Source organism: Lepisosteus oculatus, chromosome 23, assembly GCF_040954835.1.
Source record: "Lepisosteus oculatus isolate fLepOcu1 chromosome 23, fLepOcu1.hap2, whole genome shotgun sequence".
Taxonomy (NCBI): domain Eukaryota; kingdom Metazoa; phylum Chordata; class Actinopteri; order Semionotiformes; family Lepisosteidae; genus Lepisosteus; species Lepisosteus oculatus.
The window spans coordinates 5,789,086-5,799,068 of NC_090718.1; the positions used below are offsets into that span (position 1 = coordinate 5,789,086).

General features: G+C 42.0%; 1 long non-coding RNA gene across 1 annotated transcript; it reads left to right on the top strand.

Annotated features, from left to right (window-relative positions):
• Nucleotides 1–360: 360 nt before the first annotated feature.
• Nucleotides 361–7,658, top strand: LOC138224813 (uncharacterized). The gene is made up of 3 exons (XR_011183254.1): nucleotides 361–454; nucleotides 1,630–1,702; nucleotides 4,868–7,658. It is a non-coding gene; the product is annotated as an uncharacterized lncRNA (long non-coding RNA).
• The last annotated feature ends 2,325 nt before the right edge of the window (nucleotides 7,659–9,983 follow it).

The window sequence follows — 9,983 nt, forward strand, 5'->3', positions numbered from 1 at the left end:
AAGAGAAGGATTCAGCTGTCAGAACATGTGCCGGCCTCAAAGACGGGCAGGTCGTTTTTTTCCTCACGTGCCCGGCGGGCCCCAGCTGGGCACCCAGTCACAGTGCTGTGCTGTAGGTACAGAGCGCTGTGCCGGGGGCAGGGAATTCTGTGGGTTTACCAGCAGGTACCAGCAGGTACCAGCCCCCTGCAGTGAGGAAGGCCTCTGGGCCGGCTGCCAGTCTACAACTCTTAAAATGTTTCATCCAGCAGGCAGGGGGGCTGCTGAGCAAGAGAGTAATTTTAGCTTACCTCTCACGCCGTGCATTCCCAGGAAGGGAATCAAGGCAAAACATCTCCAGCTTACAAGCGAAGAATTTAAGATGACAGGGAGGACGACGCGCATCTTTCTCACCCCAGTCCTGAAGGCTCCATCAGATTTATTTTTTCTAAGAAAATGCTGCCGTGGTGGAGTGGTAACTTTCATTTAAAAGTAGAGATCATTTTTGATGTTCTGTGTCAGGCATGCATCTAGAAACGGCTGCTGAAACGGAGAAGGATGGAAACAAACCAGAAATGTGTAACAGGCATGCAGGGGGAAATAGCGCTCGTAATGTGATACAGCAGACAGAAAGGCTGACATTTAAAAACATTTACCCTAATTTAGTTTTTTATCACTTCATAGTTGTTCTAACCAAACACTTCAAGAGCTGTCTGGAACTTTAAGTGCTTGTTTGTTCTTGTTGAACTTTTCCCTCTTTTTCCTGTTTTTGTTTTGTGTGCGTTTGTGCTAACACATTCAGATGGGAGCCGTAACAGGGGCACCCAGAAGCTTAGTTTGATTCAGAAAGCAAGCCGTTTTCTGTGGCAGGAAGATGCAATATTCTGTTTGCATCCTGGTAGGAAAATGAATATGTCGCATGAAAGAAATCGAGTGCTGCAGTGCAGAACATGACATATAGCCAACTAACATGAACCATAGCAGATCAGAAGCATACCTCTATATGAGACTTGTAGTAGATCACAGTGTAGTGTAGTAGTAAATTAGTATATAGATAGTAAAGTAGAGAGATTAGAGAGTCTCTGATTGTATAGTTGTGGTAATGTCCAAACTTTGGTTAAGTATCAAATGTATTTCAATGAGGATGTGATTGTCTTCTTCTTGCCCATTCTACGTTTCATCGTAAAATAAAACAGCACAAACAGTATTTAATTACGACATTAAAACACTCCATTTCCAACTCTTAAATAACTACTCTGAAACTCAGCTGTAAATAATGACCATAAAACAGTTCCTCTTCTCTAATAATGACACAGGACCAGTACATTTTTAGTTCTTCATCCTGGCAATAAAACCTTCTAGTCTATCTTTAAATGGCACTAAAACCATAATAATATGCATATAAATCACACTAAAGCACTCCTTTTTTGTTCCTGATAACACTGAGAATTATCAGTTATTGAAGACCATAAAATATTTCCATCTCAGATTCAAATAATGATACATAAAACACCATCCTTAAATTACAACAAAATAAAAACATTTTCAGCTCTTAAAATGTTCTCTATTCCTACCTTCTTTGTTACAGAGCTATAAAAGGTGTTATGTTTTCATAAAAATGAACTAACACCCAACCCTATATTTCAACAGGTCTTCCCTGGCTCTGGAGTGGTGTCACAATGTCACCTTCTGCGTCTCCTCCAGCAGGCTGTGCCAGCTGATGGTGAGTCTACACTTTACAGGTGTGCCCTTGTATAAAATGCAGTTTTCCATTTCCATGCTGACAAGATGAAAGCTTACCGTCTCATCCGACATCCTGTTTTGCTGATTTTTCGGATCTCAAAAGGTGCTCATTTTTTTTGCAGACAGGGTACTTAAACAGATCAATTAAACTGCAATTACAAATTAAGGTCAAACAAGTAGTGAGAAATGTACCGTATTCTAAAGCATCTGCTGCCTTCTAATGGCTCCAGTGAGAACTCATTGCTGAATTTATGAAACTCCTAGCCCATTTATCTGCTGTATTGTGGACTCTTGAACTTCTATAGTGTAATTGAATTGAAATGACCATCTGCATCAGTATTTTTTATATATTTTATGCCTAATGCCTAATAAACAGTTCTTCATGAGCAGCACGGGTTCAGTTTCCAGGGTGCTGTTTGCGTGGAGTTTGGATGTTCTCACTGGGTCCACTTGGGTTTCCTCCGGGTGCTCCAGTTTCCTCCCACAGTCCAAAGACATGCTGGTGGGTTAATGGGCTTCTGGAAATATTGGTCCTGCTGTGAGTGTGTGTCTGTCTCTGTATGATCCTTGCGATGGACCAGATACGTTGTCCAGGTGTACCCTGTCTTTCCCCTGCTGTTAGCAGGGATAAGCTCTGGCTCCACCACAACCTTGTACTCAATAAAGTAGAAAATGGATGGATGTATATGTACATGTCCCTCTTCCTAGAAAAAAATCCCTTTGCCGAGTCTGTGAGAGACTGGATTATGTCACCCTTGGTAGATGTGCCAGTTTTGGAGTTTAAGCACAGACCACTCTGATGAATGTCAGGGAGTGTGGCACCGATAGGCAGAATACAGGAGAACAACTGATGGGGATGTTTAGGTGTGATGGTCTGGACAGATGCAGCGTGTTGTTGCAGAGCAGCAATCCCAAGCACACTGATTGCCCTACCTGTCCTGACGTGACAACATAGCAGCAGGACAACACACACCCTCATGTGTCATGTGCAACAATGACTTTCTTGTGAGAGCAGAATGTGATAGTTACGCCATGACTTCTCACCAGCCTTGAGCCCCACCTGTTGTACACGTACTGTACAGCTTGTGTTGCTTCCAACAGCCCTCCTGTTGTTGACCAAGCATTAATAAGCACAATTCATTTACCTCTGGCATATCTGTCCAAGGAAATGTTCATGCATCTGCTGCAAAAAGACTGCCGTTTCCCTGATAACTTTGTGAAGTTTTTGTAGCTCATATTTATATTTTTTATGCATAGTATATACTGTTTTTCAAGTGAACAACAATGTCATTTCTTTTCGGCACCTTGCTCATCTCCCAGGAGCTTTGTACCTGTCTGTGCCAGCTGTTGCCATTAGGGCAGGGGCAGGGCAGCTTTGCTTTGGAACAAAAACACGTGAAAATCATATGGCACAATGCCAGCTAAAGAAACTCAAGATTTCACAATCCATCACCTGAGCAAGAAACAAATTACTCTTGTTTTTTAATCCCACACTAGTTTTTTTTCCCATTCCGCCTCTCATCATATTTTTTAATTCTTTCGGAAAATGAACTGCAGTGTGTTTAGCATTTATCAATGACAAGTTCATTACTTTGGTATTTCTAAGGCACTGGGGATAGGAGTTAAGGCTTGCTTTATCGCACTACACTGAAAGATTACGGCAAACCCTTCAATGCAGTAGCTCAGACCTGTGTCCCTTGCCGAGCTTTTCCCCTGATAGCGATGTCAAAGGTTCTGGAAAGCCTGCCGATGTCCTAAAGAGCAGGAGAACAGAGAGGCAAGGTGTGCTTTTGCATAGCAAGTACCGCAAGGCGACTGAAATTTCCATTGTGCTGGGGTCAGGACACATAATCTAAATATTTAAACTGCAGCCACCGATGCTTTGCAGCTGTGATAAGGTGAAGAAGGGGGCTGCCGCATGTTTCTGTTCTTCTGAGGATCACAGAGTCAGAGGAGCCTGACTGTTAGCCCAGGGAAGGGAGGTGGAATCTCCTTGATGCCTTTTCATGTCTGATCTTGACCTAGAACAAACTGACTTTTCCCTCTGGAAAATAAAGAGAGGGACATGCTGCACCAAGTGAAATAAAGGTGATATTGTCAGTTTAAGAGGGCAGTGTCTCCACAGCTGTGGTGAATGGCTGGATATCTGTGTGGCATGGGTGTGACATATGTAAATACTTCTCAGGTGACCAAGACAATGATGTGGGGTTTGTGCCGGTGTTTCTGAGGCACTTTGACAATACATAGTATTTCAAAGCAAATTATTTTTGTGTAGTCCTGAATCACCTGTTACGTACTATGCAGTATGAGATGAACATCTTATTGGTACCACATCCCAGAAGGTTAAATCATTACTTGCATTTAGTGTCTTGGAGACGCAATAGGAGAATATTTAGGTTTTCTTGTGAACTTGTCACAAATGAGTCAGCCTGTGGGTTTCAGTAGGTAGAGTCCTGAAATACTATCCTGTCCTGTGAGCCCGAAGAAGGGTATTATGTGTCCTTGGTGATGCCCTGTATCAAATTAAAGATGGGTTGTGGCGTCCTGACTTACATTTTCCAGCATGTAAACTGCATAATGAGTTGGATGTAGATCCGGAGATTTACTTCAGCAGTCCAAGAAAATGTTTTTCACTTGTTTGTCCTGATGGACTCCTTGGTTGCACTGGCTTCTGTTCTGGGCCCGTGTCCTACGGTGCGGTGAGGTTCTGCTCGATAAGTTTGGAAGCATTTTCTTCTGCACAAACAGGAATATGTTTCTGTGATCTTCAGACTTAATTCTGCCAATACTATCCTTAGCTGCATTTTCAATTTTCGAAAGAAAATTTAAGCCTGTTTAAGAATCAGGTAGTCATCCATCCCTCCACTGTCTAGTGAGGCAGCAATGCTACTCCTGTGCCACTGTGTTCATAGTCAGTCATGCTTGTCCTTATCAGGACATCGCATCCATTGTGCTTCAGAAATATGGTGGTGTTCACTGGTGCATCTAAAGCCTCTTTCTTCCTCCACATTCCAACTTCTCCTGCACTTTGGTAAAGGTATTTGTTAGTGTCACCGGTCTGTAAAAAGCCAAGATCCTCTTGCCTCATCTTTGTGCTTCTGTAAAACCTAATGCTGTTCTTTTCTGTTCTTTTTACTGATGAAAGGTTTACATCTTGCAAGGCAGCCTTTGGATAGCTGTCTGTCTTCTTCGAAGAGCCTTTTTTGATGCCTCTGATGCCTCACACACTGGTTGCTGTTGCCGTTTTCACTGACATTTTTTTTAGGGTTTGATAATTTTCTGTAACCAACCACAGATGATTTTCTTGGCTGATGAGTAATGTAACCATGATATCTATTATGTATTTTGTACCCTCCCAATTGTTGATTTTTGGATTGTTTGTCTAACTTCTGTGCTGTGGTTCTGATTGTCTTTCACATTTCTTTCATGTTCAAAATTGCCTGCTTTTCTTTAACAGTCAGTTGCATAGGTCTTATTTTGAATTTCCACCACCAATCACAAAAGTCAAAGCAGGTTAGGCTGAAAAGATATTCTTGTTTACCCAACAGCAAACAAACACACTAACCAACAAGAGAAACCCTTCAGCCAGTTTGTACCAATACCTTTGCACTTTCAAAATAAAGAGGGTTTACCTCTGCCAATTGTATAATTGATCCAAGACAGTATAAATGAATTGACTTGAAAATAAAACACTTTAGAGCCATACTTAACAGCCAGCATTTTAATGAGAAATAATATTAGAGTTCATTATTAAAGCTAACTTGAACTTTTTCAAGGAGGGCGCTGAATTGACTGTGATACCTGACTAACTGGCTGATACCTGACTACAGTGTCTATTAACAAGAGCTGTGCGTGCTGTAGAAGCAGCTTGTACAGTGCATATGAGAATCAGCTCATATTCTCAGACAGCGGTAGCATTGCCATCTTGATAAATGCAGGAATGACAGTGCACCAGATGTTAACTGTACGCTCACTAGAATGATGCGTATCGTGTTTGGTGTTAATGGCCCAAACAATCCTAGAAACACCTTCGATGTGCATAACAGGCTGCTTTCCATCAACCAGTTAATGACACGTTATGGGCAGGAACATTATGACAATAAACTGTGCGAATCAGAGGCATCCTGGGTGTTAATGAAACCTGTCCAGTTTCGAGGCCTCTGATGCCATGCTTCTCAGACAAAATGGCGGAGATGAGGCAGATGTGGGGCCTCAGTTTTTTGTGGTTCATTTGTCCCAGCATAGATGTCTACTATGAGATTGCTGGGCTGTCCCTAGTCTTGGAGCGCAAGCGGTTTTGAAAGGCAGGGAATAAAAAAGAATCTAATCACCATGGGCTTGCTTTACATGGCAGCCCGACAGCAGGCGGACAGAGCTCTTCCTGCTTGTTATGCTGCAGTTGTCGGTCATGTCTGCTGTGCGTCGCCTGAACACGCCGTGGTCAGAGGTATTGAGGTTGCGGTGCTGGAGGGGACACCTCCCGCCCAGGCAGCTATTGTATCTCTGCGCTCCAGTCTGCTCTGACAGCATCAGCAGCTCTCCCACTCGGCCCACCTGAGTCTCAGCTCAGCGATCAAATCGCGGCGATTAGCGGACGCTCGTCCAACTCCCCAGGGCAGCTTCAGCGGCGGTTAGTGCAGAAACACTCTTTCCGTTTAGCCTTCCATTGGGAAACAAAATGAGATTCCTTGGGACTCAAGATGAACCACAGCTTTTAAGCTGAGGTCTGCACGGTGTCATGTTCCCTGAAGACCGTGTCAAGGTGAGAGCTTTAACACAGGCACCAGAGGTAGGACTCACTAATGTCAAATAAAAATAGAGCACATATGAAATATATATACAGTACCAAGAACAAAAATGACCCTTTGTACACTTACTGTACAAGTTACAAAGACGTTTTTAAGTTCTTAAAATGTGTATATACAGTACATGGAGTTTTGTGACTGTGCTTATTTTACTTTACTATTACAGCGCATCAGATTCTAGTTAACTCTTCACTTTGTGTTAAAGTAAAACAAAAATGTTTAAGATTCTTTTTCTCTTAGCTGCAAGTTCATTGTATCCCTTTGCGACTACACAAGGACTTAATACAATTGTAACAAAAAACCAAGCACAGAATGAGGTACTGTATATGCAGACATACTGTATCAGTGTTGGATAATTCTGACTTTGTGGATTATGCAGAGTCAGATGCAGAAGGTCGATATTTGTCTTGCAGACATGGTACAAATATTTGCTCATTTCAATACAGTGGCTCTGCTGAGCCTTACTGCACTGCACAGCCAGAAACACACACTCTGTTCATTAAAACCTTTATGATTTCCTTTTCATCTAGCCGGTTTTAAATCTTGGAATGTGCTCTGGTTTCACACCGATTAAGACACTTGCACAATCTCAAGGAAATTGTATCACAGTAAGGGATTCTGACAATGTCTAGAATGATGCCTTTGGATTAGTGTTGATCCACATTTCTCAGTGAAATGTCTCTGGGGGTACATGGGCTTCTACCAGGACAGTATAATGTGAATAATGTAAGCAAAGCATTAATCTTTTCAGTTGGTTGTTAAGTCCATTGGTACTTAATATAGCCATCGTGTCATTCAAACAAACCAAATTTGAATAAACCCTTAAAGGAACCGTGTGAAGTAGAAGATCCAGAGTATTTCCAGTGTTACTCTGAGGCACTTTGAAGGTCTGCAAAGAAGACATTGGCGTTACACTGGGTTGCTGATTTTGCTGGCTTGCCTGATCTTGTAAATTCCCAGACCACTTTCCCACACAAACAGGCATGTATTGTGTAGATTTAATAACATCAAGGCATTTCATGGACAATTACATTCTTTATCTTTTTCTGCCTTCCTGCAGTATCTATCACAGGGAATGTGAATATTAATTAGCTCTGATCTATTTATCTGTGTTCATTATTTCTGCACGTCTATACCTATTCACAATATGTTATCTTTCTGTGTATCTACTGCATTCATCTAATAATGTAAATAAATGCACAGTATTGCATAACATGTTAATAAAAAAGCTTGTAATATTTGTTTCATAGTTCCTGGAAAATATCTGCCATGAAACAATAATCTGCGCCCCTCATTACAACATTTTCACTGAGTCCTGGGGAAGAAGCAGGCTTGATTGATAGTCCAGTGTCTCAGTGGCCATGGGCTCTGAAGAAGTGGTAAACATATGCTGTTTCACAGATGTCAAGGATGACCCTATTGCTGGATTATCATTTCAGAGCAATTACATTCCTGCAAACAAGGGCGGCAGTAAAATAAAACACCAATTAACCGTTTAGCAACAGCTGACATTATACTCTGGTCATGGAGAGCTGTGATCCTGCAGGTTTTATAGTCAGCCTTAAAAGGTCAATGACCAGAGATCTAGAAACACTGTTAACTCCTCCTACTCATTCAATTGATTGATCCAACTCAGCCATTCAGAGTGCAGCTAGAGTAAAAACCTGAAACTCTCCAGGCGTGGGGTTGCTTGAAGGATCTGGTCTAATTGATAGACCAGACTGGTCTCAAGGGGGCATTTTGATACAGTATGGCAGGGTCACATAAAGTAGTCTGACCAGAATCAGAATGCTGCAAAATGGGTTCTGGGACACACCGGGACTCAGGAGAGCTAAGACAAAGGCAGAGAAGCATTTTGCCCCCATGAATAGATAACTCTATTTTATTCATCTTTAAAACGATATGCACACCGTCTCTAGCACTTTGTTTGGTGTAGATTTCAAGTTGTTGGATAATTGAAATAAACCAACACATACTTTTGAAACAATCCAGACAGTGCCTGCCATTGCTGCCGTGCTCTAACATGGTGTGACATCATCTCTCCCAGCCTTCGCAAACAAAGACAGAGGATGAAAAAGCATCTTTTCACAATCTGGCGGCTTTCAAAGGCTTTTAAAAGCAGATTCGCTGTGGTACTGATTTCAGATTCGCTCAGCTGCTCTCGCACCTACACCTTCCTCTCACTGCTCCAGGGGAGCAGAAATGAGGCCAGACCAATTAACCTGCCCCCCGAACTGCACGCGCCGCCTAACTGAAAAACAAAAAAAATCAGCAACTAGGAAACACTTTCCTGATGCTAACCTTTGCTGCTGAAGTGAATCACTTCACTGATTTCATTACTTGTTCTCTGCGGCTCTCCCCTCCAAATATTTGCCTGTGTTTGAGGTCTCTTACTGTAAGTTTAATTATATTACTGTTCCTTTGCTAAGCATTTTCCTGGTGTCCTCACAATATCTTCCGATTTCATTTTTATTTCTGATGCTTGGAATTGTCTTGATCCTTTTATTCCGATGTGGCCCCAGGAGTAAAATCCAGTAATGTTTCCGTAAGGACACTCAGTAAAGTACTCTGGGCTGCTGTCGGAAAGCTAGCTCACAAGTGATGATGATGTACTCCGGTGATTTATCTGCTGTATTCCGTGCAAATGCTTTCCTCTTCTACAAGACACCCAGAGATGTAGCACAAAGCCCCTGGGAGACAGCTGCTTCATTGTCACCAAAGAAACATCGGTTGATAAAGTTTCTGATTTTCTTTTTTTCTTTCTACACCCCAAGCACTTGTTTCCTACCCATAAAACAAATGGCATTTTTGGAATCTAAATCTTTTGTTCCAGAGATCCATCCATCCATTTTGTAACAGATATACTGTATCCGATACACGATGGGCTTCTTTGGTTCTGTAATAATTTTCAGTGAGCAGAGATTTTATGTCCTTAAAAATGATTCTAATGAACAAAATTAAAAAAAAAAGTCCTTCTATCACATAAAATAGGTCCCGTCGCACTTGGTAGCTTCTGTAGTGTGGAATTGACATGTACTGTATATAAAGTACTGCTGTTGCCTGCTGTACTAGGAGTTTCTCAGAATAACACCACTGTTATACCTTAGATCACTTGCAATGTCATCACAGCACAACATCAGAGTTCCAGTCCCGAACTCACCAAGCAGACACAAGCATTATGTCCAAACCTCTACAAAAACATTACATTGTTCACTTAAAAAATGGTACCTTTTATACAGAAGACAATCCTCTACCTTTGTGTTGTATTTACCATTGAAACATTCCTTTGAGCCTTGCAGAGTGCCTCTTGGCACACGGAGGGCAGAGTCAGTCAGTAGTACTGTAAATAGTATGGTAAGGCCTTTATAAATAAATGAATTCTAGCCCTGAGAAGCGTATTGAGCCGTCCTGCGAGGTGGAAGAGGGTGTGTATGTAGCTCTCGAGCCCCGTATGGT